This window comes from Falco punctatus (genome assembly GCF_963210335.1).
Source record: "Falco punctatus genome assembly, chromosome: 1".
Lineage (NCBI taxonomy): Eukaryota > Metazoa > Chordata > Aves > Falconiformes > Falconidae > Falco > Falco punctatus.
In genome coordinates this window covers 36,701,721-36,718,853 of record NC_137580.1, presented here as the reverse complement: position 1 = coordinate 36,718,853, position 17,133 = coordinate 36,701,721, and the positions used below count along the sequence as shown (strand labels likewise).

General features: G+C 36.0%; 1 long non-coding RNA gene across 1 annotated transcript in view; it reads left to right on the top strand.

Moving 5' to 3' along the window:
* Nucleotides 1-16,604, top strand: part of LOC308057147 — a 122,089-nt gene extending 105,485 nt beyond the window's left edge. The window contains exon 2 of the long non-coding RNA XR_013925156.1: nt 8,865-16,604. This is a non-coding gene — a long non-coding RNA (uncharacterized lncRNA). The remainder of the gene's footprint in view (nt 1-8,864) is intronic.
* The last annotated feature ends 529 nt before the right edge of the window (nt 16,605-17,133 follow it).

Sequence of the window (17,133 nt, the reverse complement as noted above, 5' to 3'; positions counted from 1 at the left end):
AAACAGACAAAGAAAAAAGAACAATAACTGCAGAATAGTTTTAATCCACTGCAGGATGAATAATTTGACTGTTAAAGTGACTACCAAGGAGCAATCTGAAGTCATCTTCTGGGATCTTGTTCTTGCAGAATGGGCTAAGATACTGGGGTAAAGCTTTTTTAAAAATAAAGAAGTGAAATAGCTTTGCAGTAAAATGAAACCATCTCTACAGGGCAGTACCCTACATTTCCTTAAACTTGAAAAGTTTTAATAATTTCTGTAATGCCAGAGATGTTATGGATGAAATTTTAAAAAGAATAGGGAGATTATTTATTATGAAATAACAACATGATTTAATAGCAACATGAATTTGCTAGGCTTTGCTTTCATATGTCTTTCTTTTCCCCCTGGCCTCCAGGCAAATTTGGAAAATACTATTTTTTAAAAAGAATAGTTTCATTCTGGTATCCGAATCAAAGTAATTTTCAGAAAGGCTGATGAAAATTCAATTTCAAAAAGGCTGATGAAAACTCAATGCTTAACGAAACCTGTTAAGATTTAGACATTACTAGATATTTATATACAGTGCTGTAGTTTATTTTATCCTTTCAGTAAGTGACGTTTGTTAACATATCTTTAGCTAAAAATAATAATAATGATATTTTCCTATGACAGTCCAAGACTGTACAAAATATGCTATTTTGCTACTGGTAAATAGAAGAGTTTTTAAATCTGGCCTTGCTTTCCATCAGATGTCTTCTGAATGCAATATACATATTCCGCTCCCCCCCCCCCCCCCCGCCCTGTATTGTTTCTAGGACAAAAGTACAGCTGTTTCAAATAAATAACCATATATTTTATTTTTAGCTCCTTCTATAGGTCTTTCGTATCAAGATGCCAGTGAACTGAAAGGGCAGAAGGTAAAAGCTGTATGACAAGGGTGAAGTAATATTTTTTTCAGAGTTAAAAAAAAACACAACACAATCCTGGCTTACAATACTTAGTGGACTGTTTAATACTCCTTTCAGTGTGTGGTTTCATTTTGTTTTCCATGTAAATCATTCTAAGAACAAACTACCAAAACACCTAGAACTGTTAATTTTCACCAGTGTTTCAATGAAACAAATATGCAAAATATTTACACGTATGCTGGAAATAAGAATGTTTTTACTATTCCTTTTTTTTTACTGAGTTGTAGTCCAATACTTTAAGGTAAAAAATAGGAAGAAAGACCTCCTAGATCTAACAGATTATCTGAAATCACAGTAACTGACACTGAAAAAACAGTTTAAAAAATAATACAGAGTTCACTTTCTGTTTTGTTTGATTGGATTCTTAGGTTGATGTTACATTGCAATTTAAAATACATCAACAAAAAAAGACCCAGATGTCTTGTGTTGGACCGAAAAAAGCTTTGTACATTAATGTACAGGGTTGCATCATTTAAACTGCTGCCTCGGAGGGAGATGAAAAGCACAGGCTACCTGGGTATATCTTTCATTCTTCTCTTCCCAGTGGTTTGTGTATCTTATTCAAGACTACAAGTACTTCACTTAGGATTCATAAATTAGATTTCTATCTTGGGTGATTTCATTCAAAACCCTTTCTTTCAGCTTGTCTCTTCCCAAAGGTGTTCTTAGTCTCCCACAATAATTTGGTTTTATGCAGAATACAGAGGAGACAAATGTGATAACTCCTTTTACAGACATAGGTCCAAATCCACATCCTTTAACTTCTGGGAGAATACCCTAATTAAAGGGCTCACATAGAGTGTCGTGGATATAACTTCTTTTGTGGAAATTCCCGATTTGGACAAAAAAATTTCAAATCCCCTGACTGGTGAGAGAAAGCTTGAGGAAATATCCTTCCCCTTGTAACACTGACCTGGAAAGGCAATGCAGAATCCTAGTTCCAGTGTGAGACAATGAAATTTACAATAATTCTGTTAATGACTCATGGTTACATGTGCTAAATATTTCTAGTAAAATGTCATACCTTATCAGGGATCTGATGTACAATACGTTGTATTGCCCATATCAGACTGAGGAAGGGAAAGGCCATGCAAACATGATGGTTTGGGTTTTTTTTCACTGTATAAGTAGGAATTTATTTAAGCAATTGGAAAAGCTGTATTCCATTATGATTTTTCAATCTTCTTTTAAGCAGACTTCATTTTTCCTCCTAAGAAATTGTGTCAGTATACATAAAGATACCAGTACAATGTTGAGAATATTTCTCAGGCCTCATAACTTTAATCTTTCTCTCAAATCCTATAATCTGTCAGTCCCTTCTCTTTTATCTAGACTAGTATTGTATACCCTGCTAGCTTCCTTTCTATTCTTATAATCAAAGCAGCACTTCTTTTCAGCTTTTATCTACTTTCTATTTCCATTAGAGTTCCAAGATCCATTCTCCTTCTTCTGTCTCCTACAGATTGTCCTCAGGCCCCCTCATCTGGTCCCATTTACAGATGATATCACTAAATACCACCCCTGAACTGACACCTTCTAGATCTATGCATCACACTTGACCTTTCGCTGTCAGTCTGCTTTCTGTTGCCACTGCACTGCTGCCAGCACAAATTCAAACTGGCAAACTCATGTTTATGCTCCAGAGCCCTGCACAGCTCTAATGAAATGTGATTTGAGTGGCAGAGCATCTCTCCTGCATCCCCTTTAACGTTAAGCATGCAGGCAGCACTGCCTGAGCAACGACAATGTTTCTCATTGCTACAGAAGGACCTGCAAATGATGTAGTCAAAGCTCAGTGGCACTGCACAGGACGCCAGTTTGGCAACTGGGAGTTGAAGAGAGTTGGAAGAGAAAGACCCTTTGTCTGTCTGGCTGTGGAAAATGTTGCTGGTATCAGGGTTCCTTTGTGGAAATCAGTCCTGTGCTAATGAAGAAAATCTTTCGGTGCAGGCACAGCTTTTTGGAAGTCCATTGACACTGCCAGACAGATTGTAGTTTTATTTCTTGGCCATGGTGTTCACTTAGTCCTTGCAAGGGACTAATGGGAAGGCCTGCCATTATCACTAGGTACATAGCATTAGTTCTAACATCACCAGCTAAACTATATTGCAAGGAACAGCGAGGAAGATTGCTGTGTGCTGCATTTTTATTACAGATACTGTATCATTGTAATGTATACATAAGGGCTTCCTGTGCCCTTTAATTGATCAAGCTATGACATACAGAACTGTTGAAATGATTATAAATTGAGGATACAAGTATAAAGATCCTTCAAAATTGACTACATTTCTGTAATGCATAATTAAAATGTTCATGTCAGCAAATACCATTGATTGCACTTGATAGTGTATTATGCTACTGCTCCATTGAACTGGCAGAAATACTTGCAAAAAATGGTTATGTTTTTAATAGAAAGGGACTGGAAATCTATTTCATATTCTCACTTCGTCTCCTTACCTGTAATGTGATTTTATACATATATTCTTTAAGGGCAAGTATTGACACCTAAGACAGTTCTGAAGGATGTATAATAAGTATAAATAAAAAAAATAAAATTTAAAGCTTCCTTGGCTTTCTAAATGTGATCAGTTAAAAGAAAAGTGAATCAGCTTACTGTATCTTGAGCAGTGAATAACATTCCTTGCAATAACGCTTAGAACTGGACAGTCACTGACCATCCCTGGCTACATAATAAATCAAAACACAGGTTTGTTTGTTTTTTTCTGCAGCCCTAGAAGATATAATGCTTAGGACACAACTTTGCCTTAGACAAAAACTTTATTAAAGCCATTCTTGTTCATGTTATGCTGTGATCACAACCAGATTTAAGTCCTTTAACAATACAATTATAGAAAGTCTTGTAACATATCACTTCTAGTTTCCTTACTTTCTTTATCTTCCCCAACACAGTTTATTTATGACTTCTTTTATTCTCTGAATTTGAAATTTTAAGTATGATTTTCTGCCTTGCTCTACTGCTGCTCCTGCTGAAATCAGCAATGGCCTAGTATTCATACACAGTATCCAGAAATCTATTAACTCCTTTCTTCTAGGTTGGTAATGATATTAACATGCTCTATATGGAGGAGGTGGATTTTCCTCCTGGGGCAGTGTAATTAAAGTCTATGTTTAATTCCACATCTCTTTCCTTGAAATAGGTGTATTAGCTGTGAAAGATATGGGGGCTTAAAAAAACACTTAAAAACCCTAAAGGTTATCCAAATATGCACTTTGATCAAATCAGGAGAGAAACCAATGCTGAGTTTGATTCAAACGTACTATGATTCAAATGATTCTAAACACTTTTTCCCTAAATATGAAGGAGAGCCATTGCCTTTCCAGCACTCTGTGATGCTTTTCAGTACAGACTGAGGTGAAAGGTCTGTCTTCAAGTTTTGTTGAAGTGAGGGAAGGCAAGGGAAGAAAAAAAAAAAAAAGAGCAGGAAAGTGTTTCCAGTGGTTCCACCAAAATCTCCTTATTATTCCCTATTCCCTTTCATATTGAGATAAACACTGCTAATCCCAATAGTTAGCCTTCTGTCTTTTCTGTTTAGCTCTGGGAAACTTCTTACCCACAAAATGCAGTATTGCCCTCCCCATCTCATGTTGGTACAGTGGGCAATCAGCTGTTGATTCAGTCTTGAATGTCAAGCTGGGAATGACATGTGCCAGTTTCCATACCATTTAACTCAATGTTCAATGCTATTTAGCTTAAAGCATGACTTTTCAAAACACATGACTTGCTTCAAAAAGAATAAAGAAAATCTTTTTTTTCTCAATTAGCTCTTGATATCTGACATGAGTCCTTTCTCTGACCCCTGATCTTTTCTATTTGTTTTAAGGACTATGTGTGATTTTCCATATAGCACATGAATACTGACTCTCAATATAATAGAGTTTGGAAGTACTCAGTCAGGCTTAACAAACTTCTTTGCATGCAAAAACATGTACAGTAATCTTCAAGAGGAAATTTCTACATCATCCTTTATTTACACCAAAGACTAGACGCAGCCCAGCTTCTAAAGGTGTTTAGGCAAAATTTCAAAGTCCCTAAGAATATAGGCAAGTGCTTAACGTAATTTTCAGAAGCAGTTATGATTCAGATCAAGTTTCTGTTACCTTAACGATTCAGATCAGGTTTCTTTGTGCATGGGATTCGTATTTGTCAGATTCAAAAAGGAAAAGGAAATAGTGCAAGGACATGAACTCAGTATGATACCTGTGACTAGGCAGCGCTCTTAAACATACACTGCAAGGGAAAAATTAGAGGCACTGCAAACTTTAAATGGTTTCTTACAGCATGGAACAAAAATGTCTAGAAGAACATTACATGCTAATTTACATACCATGAAAAAGGAAAAGAAAATGAGTGTTCTAAACCCAAACATTTAATGAGCTAATTCAAAACATATATAAATGCATTATTTTCACCAAAAAAAAAAAAAAAAAAAAAAAAAAAAAAAAAAGGCACTATGTAGGAACAATAAAATAATGGTATAGAATAAAGCTGGTATAGTTTTGAACTCAATGTTTTGACGGGTTTTTTTTTAATCCCAGGATAATATATCAGTGTACCTCTTCAGAGATAGTATAAGAATTTAAGTGTAATGTTAGAATTTTTTTTCGTTTCTATTTAACTACAAACTGGAGTTTAACAGTGGATGGAAACCATCTAGGTGAAGTGCAAGTCTGTAGGCAAAGATTCTCACAATGTTTTGGGAAAATGAATTGATATACTTCTTGTACTTCTAGTCAGGTATCAAAATTGTATAGAAAAGACTTTAGCAAAACCTTTTTTACAAAAACTTTACCTGCCATCATCAAATTTGATGTGATTAAGTAAAACATCCAGCAGAAGTTCTATTCTTGGGTGAAAAATTATTGATTACACAGTTGTTCCTCCATGTATTGTAAGCAGACTAAGCAAGCATAAAAATAAGACTCTTATTAACACAAAAATAAAAGGTAACCATTCCACTTATGGGAAATGTGACATGAATGTTTTAAATTTGTGTTGTAGACCATTAGTATTATGGACAGATCACACTGGATTTCTTTTACTACTATAGTTGCTACTTAAGCAAAATATATCAATGTCCATCACAAATCCTGAGAGCAGCAGGCAACAGTGCCAGGCTGGTGAGGGGGGGAAACATGAGAAAGATCTAAGTGTGTCAAGGGTATGAAGCTACCATGGGTTTGGGATTAGTTTGGATCAGGAGAAACAGTAAGTGGTATGAAGATATTCCCAAAAGGATCCTCTGGGGTGAACAAACGTATTTTAGTGGGGAAAGCAAAACCAGGAAGAAAGCACCCATCATGCTGTCTCTAAAAGCTGTGGAAATACAGGAAAAACTTCCAGGCAATTTTCCAGAGCATCCTTGACTTAGGTAATAGAAATTCATAAACAACCCAGAATTATATCTTGCATAACTATATAAATGTTTGTAAAATAGTGTAAATCTGATAGCATCTACCTGGATATTGCCTAGCCTTCTGGATATGCTCACTGTGCTGTGATGAGAACAGGGTTAAGAAATGTTTTGTTTTACCCTTCTTCCAATTGCAAATGAATGCAAGATCAATGGTACCATTACTGGTCTTTTTTTCTGAATCAATGTATTTCTGACAATGTGCACTATGAGCATAAGAGGATGATTTGACCTCTTTATTGTAGTGGGATGTGGCAATTAATTTTTTATTGAAATTTCAATTAGCTTTTCTGTTCCTATAATGTTTTACCTAAATCCTCTTTTTGAGTTCTTACTGAGGTTACCAGAAAAGATCATCTAAGCATGACTGTGTTAAAAGGTAGAGGTAAAGAAAACAAATTATTTCTATTGTGTAAAAAATTGAGGTCACTTTAGGTTAACAGAATCAGATTCCTTGAAGAGATGAAGACTTTCCACATCATGAAGAATCATTCAGAGAATTCTAATTGAAAAAAGAAAGACACCAGCCTCTTGTAAAAAGAAAAAAGATACCGAGATTAGTACAACTGAGCAAGAAAACCTGAAACAGATTTTACAGACTGTTGCCTTTATGACCCCTATAAAAGAAGAATTGCCAAATGAAAAACAACTGAGTAAACCCTGCAGATTACAACTTTATATTAAGCTGTCTAGCATCCTGGACCAATCCTGGACCAATCAATGAACAATGGGATTAGGTCCTACATTTAGGTTTCTTACGCATTAAGAAATCTTCAGAGACAATTTCAAATTTCATTTGGCAGTGACTACTATTGCTAAGGTTAAGATGATCTTTCCTTGGAAAACTGTTATTTTTGTTACACGTGACTTCCTGAAAAACATAGCCGTTAACTGAACTGCTATATTATTAACAAAAGCGTAAAACACTTTTTGCAATCTTTAGCCTGCATCATGCAGAAGGCATTTTGTACCGATGAAGCTACTTTAAGGAAATGTATATATGTTAAACATAGGGAATCTGATGCTCATTAGCCCTTGTATTGTTTAAGTACTGAACCAGTATTTACACTTAAAATCAGCTTTACTCAATGCCAAAAGCTGACTATGTTAAAAAATATGGCTATATTGTGAGGTCCTCTGTTTTCTGAGAAAATGTATGTCATTTGCCAAGCTTGGTTTCTGGGATGCAAATGCATTTAAGAGATGTTCGTAAATTACATACTAGTAACTTCCATAATAAAGCAAGTAATTCTTACTGTTCTAGCCAGGAAGCCAATAAGCCCATTTTCACAATGATAATGCCAGTATAACTCATAGTGCATTTAACTCCATCCAAGAAAGGAAGAATAGATAGATGGGTGCTGGTGCATGTGCCTACATTGCAGAAAACTGTTTATCAACTATTTCAGTGGTATTGAGTCCCTTTCATGAACGGTGGGGGTGGGGATGGGGGAAAGAGGAGTTATGGCCTGTTCCATACTGAAAGGAGGCTTTTTAAAAGACATGACAAGAAGAAATTAATGTAAGCTCAGGGATTCAGTGTATATCCTCTGATTTGCAATAACACCTGGTTGAAATTCACACCACTACAAACGGATGCCAGCCCTCCGCGTCGGGTGGCATCCCGCCAGCCACCCAGGTGGATGCTTTGTGCCTCCTGTGTTTCCAGTCGGGGATAACAATGCTGCGCGATGGATAAAATTCCTCTGTGTGTTTTGAAACAAAAATCTGTGCCTCCAGAAAAGATGTATTTTTCTGAGTTCTTATGTAGCCTATAGGGAGATTACAGAGAGAGGAAAAATGTCAACTACCTCCACCTGTAATCAGAGCTGGTTGCCATAGTAGCGGCACCTCGTTTTTGTGTTAAGGGGGATCAGACTGCAGTGCAGTCCCCAGCTATCTCTTTTTTTTCTGTCTCACAGAGATACTCTCTTAAACTTTGCAGGTGCACAGCTGGTAATTTGAGTCCATTTTTACTCTTTTTGGTTTTAATCTTCTAAAAGAAAACAGCTCAAAGCATATCAGCGTTACTGCTGCACATCCATACGTGAACAGCTTGGGAAAATTAATAATTTCTTTAAAATAATATTGCATGCATGCATTTTTTCACCTATCTTTATATACCTGAAAGTAGTTAATATTGATGATTATTCAATGACAATAGCTTGGTGCAAACATAAGGACAGTGTTCTCTATGCTTGCATATTAAAAACTTTGCTATTTAAAGATTGTCTTTAAATGTAAAGGAACATAAAGAACAGTTTCCTTTTGAGACAGTGGAGGAATGGTTTGTGGAAGGAGGGCCTACACTGCTAAATGTTTACCCTAAAATTACACTTCTGATCAGCGTACCTAAGTTTTCTACTCTAAAGATTTCAATAATTTAATTTCCTAACTTCTGACTGTTGCTATTCTTAGCATCTTAGGAAAGTAGGTACTGAGTTCATTATTTTATGGTGGCAATTTTGTCTCCCTTTCCCAGAATGAAGGTGAACACGGATTTTCTGAAAACTGCAAATATGCATTGCTCTCACAAATTGCTCTTGTAGTATTTCAACACAACAAAACAGACCATCACCTATCCAAAGACTGGATGACATGCCAATGAATACATCAGTCAAGTTGCTGCCAGATCTATAGGTAAAGTGGTGATGTAAAAAAATACTAGGTAAGAAAAATATCTATGACTTGAAATATTTTTCCAAGTCTCTTCAAAATAGCTGAATATAATAAAGTCCAGAAAGTAAAAAAAAATGATAGTAAGGTGTTAATAAAGCATATTGTTCACATCTTTCATGTGCTTGAATTCTCCCTCAGAGTTACAGAGAAGTGTGTCTAGAACAGAAACACTGAAAAAATTGCCTTTTAAGTAAATCTGCGGTTCACTGGGAAAGCCATAGGTCCTGACTACATATAACCAGTAAAGTGATAAGGAAATATACCTGTTTGTTTTGAGATTGATTTAACAAAATGTGTTTATGTTCATTTTTGCATGAAACACCTGATGCTTTAAAGTTAAATCTGAAGCTCATTCCTGTTTACAGGGATCAATAAACTCTGTAACTGAATGCAGCAGATTTTTCAGCTTAATCTGTTTCTAGCTAAAAAATACTCCCGCATCTTTTCTTATTTGTTGGTCTGATGAATGAAGAGTATTTGGGCCAGTGAACAGCCTGAAAAAAAACCTCACTGGAATGAACAGGAACTGCCCTGTTGACGTCCTTGAACTGCTCTGAGGTTACTTTCAAATAACACAGCTGAACTTCAGTGAAGAAAATCATCTAACACGGATTGAAACGTATGGATGACAGAAAAGACTATGACACTTTCAACATGATAAAGAGACGGTATAATAATACAATGATACTAAAAGTTCAAAATCAGCACCCACAAAAAAAAATGCATACAATCTAAGGCAAGGAAACCTGTGAGCATTTAGGTGCTTAGATGAAAGAGTTGCTGTGGTTGACATCACTGAGTATTTTTCAAATGCAAACAGAGTGTATGTATCTTGGACAAAATACAGCACTAGTGTGAAGAAATACATCATACATCATAGGAGAAATGGACAGTGTTGCACTGAAGAAGTGAATAAAAAATTACCCTAAAGGTAAATATGACTTCTATTAATTCTAAAAAGAGATGTACAAGCCTATGAGAGAGCAGAAACTATCTCATAGAAGGCAGGAAAAGAAAACCTACAGGCAATAAAGAGTGAGAAACTCAGGTCTTACTGTGATTAAACTGTTAGCATTTTTGTTATGAACTCATTTTTTAGCTTAAATACATAATATTCTCTGACTTCTTTTCTGCTGAGATGTTACTTCTAGATGTTATCTTATCGGAATGAACTTTTTGAATTTTGAATCCTTCTCCAAAACACTTCTATTCCCCTGATTATGGATTTTTTTTGTCAGGTTTTGTGTTTCCTAAGTATGAATAGACCAACAATGCTTGATTTTAGCATTGCCTTCTTTAAAAGTCAGACTGAAACTATGGTTTCAGTTGGTGTCCTTCAGCTGTTTTCTGCAGTGAATACATACTGCAGCTGTTTTCTTAAACAAATGTCTATGGTTGTTTTGCTGGTATAGGCTTAGTTGTATTCATCGGCTGGTCCATTGGATTTTGGGTAATATCTTATAGTTTGTACCTGTGTGCAGGTCAAGAAGGAGAAACTCCAGGCCTTTCCAAATTACTGGAATTATTCAGATGTGTGTTGTTTTTCATTCTTGGAAATTAGGTCGTTTTGTTATTCTCTCACATAGCCAGCATGTCAGACGTGATGCTGTGGAATATATCACTGCAGTTTTAGCGAACATATTGCCCACTGAGGAATATTAAGAATGCTGTGAAAAGGAGATGGTGTTCTATGAGGTTATTTTTTTGCATCATATATACCAGGATGCATGAGTGATTTTTTTTTTTTTTATATATATATTTCCATTAAAAGTAGTAATTTCTTTTTCAGAAAAGCTAATTCTTGCCAGTTAGCTGGTTGGGTTTTTTCACTTTATAAAGGTCTTCATTAATTAATGAAAATGGCAGAGTTTCTAAATGTTAAGATTCATTGTTCTATGTTTCTGTCACTATTTCTTTTATTTCTGGATGCTCCCAAACACTCCTGTGTTATGTAATTAGTTCTCCAAGTCTCCTCTTCTGCCCCTGCAAAGTGTGCATGAAGATTGGGAATGAAACTCTTTTCTGGGTCTGCTTTTCCCTTCAGGTTGTCTTTTTATTATTTCAAGAGCATATAATAAGACTTCTGTGGAAGAGCTCCCTCAAAGGCTGGAGTTCTGTTAGAAAAGTTCTCCTGGGTTTGAAATCCAATTAAGTTTATGTGTATATATAGTGAGAAGGAGACTGAGAGAGCAGGGGGAGAGGGAGGGGTGAAGTTTCTCATATGTATTGAGAAAGGCAATTCCCTCTCACCTGAATGAAACTCACCCCAAAAGGAAGGACAGGAGAGATGATGAGTTGGTGAAAATTTATATTAAAGACACTGTTGGCTGTTAAAGTCACTAAACTCTTCCAATGTTTATTGATTAAACTCTGAGACTAAATATGAGCAGGCATCTATATACTGCCCGCAATGCAAATAAAAAGCAGGACTTTCTTAGGTCACACCGGGTTTTGAGTTAGCTGCCACCAGGAGAAACAGACATCATCAGGAAAGAACACCAGCCTTCTCACTTGCATTATCAGATCCTTACAGGTCTGATTGTTGTACATTTGACATTACCAAAGGTCAAAGTAAATATTACAGTAACATTATGGGATTCAAGTTTTTCTTTTATCAGCAGAAGTTTTTCCTGTCCTTGATTAGCAGCTACATTTAAAATGTTTCGAAGAACCTCGTGCTGTTACTGCTGGAGAAACTGCTCTTGTATTAATCTCTGTTCCCCAAGAAAGCAGAAAACAGAGGATCAGGCCATTAACATGTACGTGCTTTTAAGGTGAGGCATACTGTCATTTCTAATTAATATATCTTTATTAGAAAAAAAGGATATGAGATTTTTAAGCAATCTAAATAGCTATATACTCCAAAAACATGAAAAGAGCCCTCAGCTAGACCATTTTCCCTCTTTATATCAAGCAGGAGGTTACAAAGATTTCAAATCCAAGCAGCTGTACTTCAGGTAGAAAAAGATCAACTTTGCTGCAGTTTGCATCCTTTCTCAAAATCATACACAAAAAATATCTATCATTGTTGTGTTCTTTATGTACTGCTCTAGAAGCATGAGTTTCTGTGTCTGTATATTAATTTCTAAGTAGACTTACATAAACAACCTGTTCTTAAAATATCCTGAGATTTGACTTCCCTAAAAAAGACACGACAAATAGCATTACCTGTTTCATTAGTTTTAATCTATTGGTTTATAATGAATAAGCTGTGTGGTTGACATATTTTCAACTATCACTGGATTTACAGGTACTTGTAGTCATATGAATAGGTCAGCATGAGCAAAAGGAAAATGATCTTTCATCACATGCACATTTTATTAATCTCAGGGTATGCGGATATTGTTATTTATCCATAGGCCATTGTATTTTGCTGTGGAAATTGCTTTTGCACACGAAGGTGTGGACAGCCTTTATTTAAATAAGTACCAGAGTCAGAACATCTCAGTTGCACGTCTCTCTTTTATTAAAAAAAAAATTGTCCTGTTCACAGTAAAGCAAAAATTATCCTTTACATGGTCTTTCTGTTTCTGGTCCTGGGCAGATGGTTTATGGTTTGTAAAGCTAATGGACATATTGCTTCTACATTTCCAATCATATTGGAAAAGAACAACTATTATTGTATCCCATAAGAATTGACTTCCCTCTGTCATACTATTTAGTTTGTACAAATGCATCCTTTTCCTGAAAAGTGCTTTGAACAAAACCACTTCCTCAGGATGTTCCATGAGAATTTGGATTCTCCTCAACAAAAAGTTTGGAAAAGTTTGACCATTCAAGAGAATTATTTAGAGAACCCTTCCAGGGACAAAGAGTGTGATGGTGCTGTTGGATCCTGCTTTTTCTACATGCAGTGGTGAATGGCATCATAACTGTCAGGTAAGCTTCTCTTCAGGTATGCAGTCAGTATCAGCTGTGCTTTTTATCCTGCTTAACCATTATGGTTGTTTTGTATGCTATCGCTTGTCACCTGTCCATGAGTACAACAGTATGCTGCTCCACTGTCATACCACACTTTTAGAGGTACCCTTGACTATGTTCATGACCTGATTCCTGAACTAGTCCAGGGGTCCTCAAACTACGGCCCACAGGCCAGATACGGCCCCCCAGGGTCCTCAATCCGGCCCCCGGTATTTACAGACCCCCCCGCCCCCCCCGCTGGGGGTTGGGGGGGAAACCAAGCAGCCGCAGATGACTGCCTGCCACTGCATCCGCGCGCCGGCCCCCGGTTTAAAAAGTTTGAGGACCCCTGAACTAGTCAATATCAGCTATATCAGCTTGCTGAGCCTGCATAGGTAATTTCTTTAGAATTATGAACCATATTAAGAATGAACCCACAGATTAGAATTTATTCTTACTTTTTCACAAAATGTATGTTATTTTGGTTCGCTCTCCTTTTAAAACTTCTTTTTTTTCCAGATGCTTGGATAGACTGATTTTCATATTGTTTTTTCCTCCACTTTAATTACTCTACTGTACTGGGCACTTGAAGGGGGGAGTGGGACAGGTAAATGACTTCTTTAAAAAAAAGCTGTAGTTCATTAATATCATCATATGCATTTGTGTTTTCTTTTGCTTGTGATTTGATGGATACATGCATACAGGAAAGGTGTGAATATCACAGCTTACAATACCACAGCAAGTCCTTCTTCTGATACCGATGCTTTTAGCAGCAGCCCATGGCTTGCAGGGTAAAACTCTGACACGGCCAGCAGAGAAATAAGGCCTTAAAAACCCACCCACTGAGCTACATGGGAAACCTCAGAACACCGTTACTTGGAACATGTTCAATCTACTTTTAGTCTTCTAGCCTTCAAACAACATTATGTAAAGTATATTCAAAAAACCCTAAATAGGTAATGCATCTGATTTCCTTGCTGTCAATCTGAAACACTTGGAGAAGAGCACCTGAAGGAGTTTAGCAATCTAATTCACAGAGGTAAAGTACATTTGTTGCCCATCCTGCTTCACTGATTTTTGCTTCAAGGCCTCTGCTCCTTCTGGTGTTATCAGAAAGACAGGAATGAAAGGGAATTGGTGCAACTAGGAACAAATTCATTTTTTACTGAAGTTCCTAAAACACTTAAGAAAGGTCAATATAAGGCTGTTTCTGGATCCTTGTTAAAATTAAACAAATAAACTTTCAGGACCTTTACCTGCCTGTTTGGTGCTGTTATAAAGCAGTTCCTTAGGTCTTAAAAAGAGTGATCTATTAATCTCTGGATTATTAACACCAGCCTAGTATCCTCCCTGGTGAACAGCTGTCCTGAATAACTTCTGATAGCCTCACATGCATTTCAGCTGTCAGGGGTCAGGCAATCCTTAGCACTGTTACCACAACTATAAAGTGTTTAAGAATTTGCACAGCATTTTGCCATTGCCCGCTGCTCAAAGCATCTTTTTTCTTCCTGAAACCATTTTGTGCTTTTCAGGTAATTGAATCTAACTAGATCAATATGCCTATACAAATAAGGAGGGCTTCCTCTTTCCTTCTGACTCTTTGTTTGGGTAAGATCTAGGGAGGTGAAGGGACGGATTTATTAGACCTGGAAGTATGCTAATAGGTTCTTTAAATATTCTGTGTCTTATCTAAGAAACTGTTTTATGTATTCAGTATTAAATATTAAGTGCTGGGTGTTGTGGGGTTTTGTTTGTTTGTAGGGTTTTTTTAACATTTGACGTTCAAAGTTTTGGTAACTTAAAGGGAGTTTTGAATCATTTATAAATTACTTAAAGCAGTAATAAGATTATTTTTTTTTTTTACTTTAAGGGAAACAGAAAAACAGATTAGTATCTAGGAGGTGGTTTAAAACTACTGGGAGTGCCTTTGTAGTTTGGAGAAGAAACCACAGAGCAAAGCATTCAGGAGAACCTTGGATTATACTCTCAAAATGCTTTGGAAAGGTAGGAAATGGAATCAAGAGGCATTTACTGTTTTGTTTAGTGTATTTATTGCCTTGTACAAATACTGGGTGTTTTGTGTTTTTTCTTCAAAACTCTATTTTTACATCATCTTATAATGATTTAGTGAACACTTGCATGTTTGCGGGGTTTTTATATTACATGCCCAAAACGTGATTCTTGTTTGGAATGCTTTCAAAAGGTCCACTAGCCATGTGTTTTTGTTGCCATTGGCATCTGAAGGAGAGGAGAAAGTAGGTATGTGAGTTAGCATTGGTTTTAGGGATTACTCTTGTAGTTGTTATCAAACCAGTCACAAATTTTGAATTTAGTTTTTGTCTCTAAGGATGGGAATGTCTTTTAGCAGGAGAGCTTCTGGTACAATTTGGTTAAGTAACAATTGAAGGTTTTAAAGGTGCTCCTGTTGATTACAGAATTTAACTACCATTTTGAATGCATTTCTTTTGCTTTTGATGGCTATAAATTGTTCTTTAGAAACAGACTTTGTTGGTTACTTTAACGGTTCTGTGCCTTATATGGATCTACCACCTGTGTATTGACTTTAGATCATTTTCTTGCTGGAGGTGTAACTTCAGGTAATACACCCTTCAGATACTTTTCTTAGTGGGCATACTACCAGATTAGGCTCTTATGATAACTATGAGCAAGCAGTTTCAGATTGGATGTAGAAATACTGCTATTCAGTTGTTAACTTTTAAATGAATTCCTGTATCTTTTCTGAATCTGTGGGGAGAAGTAATGTGCAGTAGCATAAGGTAAGCATGCTGTTAGAGTTAAAACCTTTTAAAATCAGAAAATGTTGCTGTTGGTATTGCTATGTGGTACAACTAATTGGTGTCTTGGAGAAGTATAATGCCTAGATATATGGACTATATTAATTGGGAGAAGCTTCCTTTTTATGAATGATAGCAACTAGCAAAATAAACCCAGAAGTATTTGTGCTTCATTTGAGAAATGGAAAACATTTATTTGTTTTATTCTGAGCAATCAGAAAGCCAAATATCTATAATACCAGGAGCTGTTTTGCACAATGAATATTTTAACTTGTTTGATGGTAGTACTAGACTTTTTTTTAATTTGTGCATATCCTCTAATTCTAAGATTGTAAAAACACTACTGCACTTGGAGAAGACTCTGCCTTATAGCAGGTGGTAGTGTCTGGATTTCACTGAAATATTATAATGAAAATATGATAGCAGATGTTGAATAAACTTATTTGCAATGGAAATTTTAAAAAAGAGTTAGTTTTGCTTGGGCTTTGAAGAGTATTACCTAACATTAACAGTACAGAGGCTTTTTTTTTTGCTTAGTTTTGTTTTATACTAATGAGAAGAGAGGTTTTCTATAGGGAATAATTTAAGGTAGTAGTAATTCAAACTATTTCATGTGCACTGGCTGGTTTTGCTTTCTATTTTAGTCATGTTTTTAAAAACAGTGTTTCAATTCTGTACTCTGATGGATGAAAACTTACTAGAGTGCACTGCAGGCAGAGGAATTACAAATGCAGACAGTTTTCTCTGATGTTCCTTATTGCTCATTAATACTGATGTTGATGACTTTAAGGGAACCAGTAGAGATCTGCTGTGAAACAGAAATGCTGGGTAAATTGAAAAAAAAACAACCAAAACAACCAACCTAACCTAATGAATCCTGTTCCCAGAATATGACTTTACATTGAATGGCCAGGGACATAGAAATGCTATGTGAAATGCTTTTGCAATACTATGAGAACAAAAACTTTCATAAGTAAAGGAGTAAAATTATTCTAAATTTAATTATATTAAATTATTCACAGCTTGAAAAGCATGTTCTGTAATTTTATATATAAAAAAAACAGTAACAGAAACTGCATTACCACCCACCCCACTTCCCTGGTTTTTAATATTGATTTTTTTTTTTTTTCCTTCTAAGCAAGAATAGGGTCAAAGCACTAAGATTGACCAAAATCTGCTGAAATTGACCTTCACTTTCATTGAACAAGGGCATTTAATACTACTTTGGTATAATCTAAGCCCTCTTGAGCAAGGGAGTTTATACATCTGATGGGAATGCTATCATTGGACAGTATTTGAAGGTCCGGTTTTCCCTTCTGTTGTATGATTGCACACTAAACTATGGAAGTGTGCTGGCCACTATATAATTTAATTTCA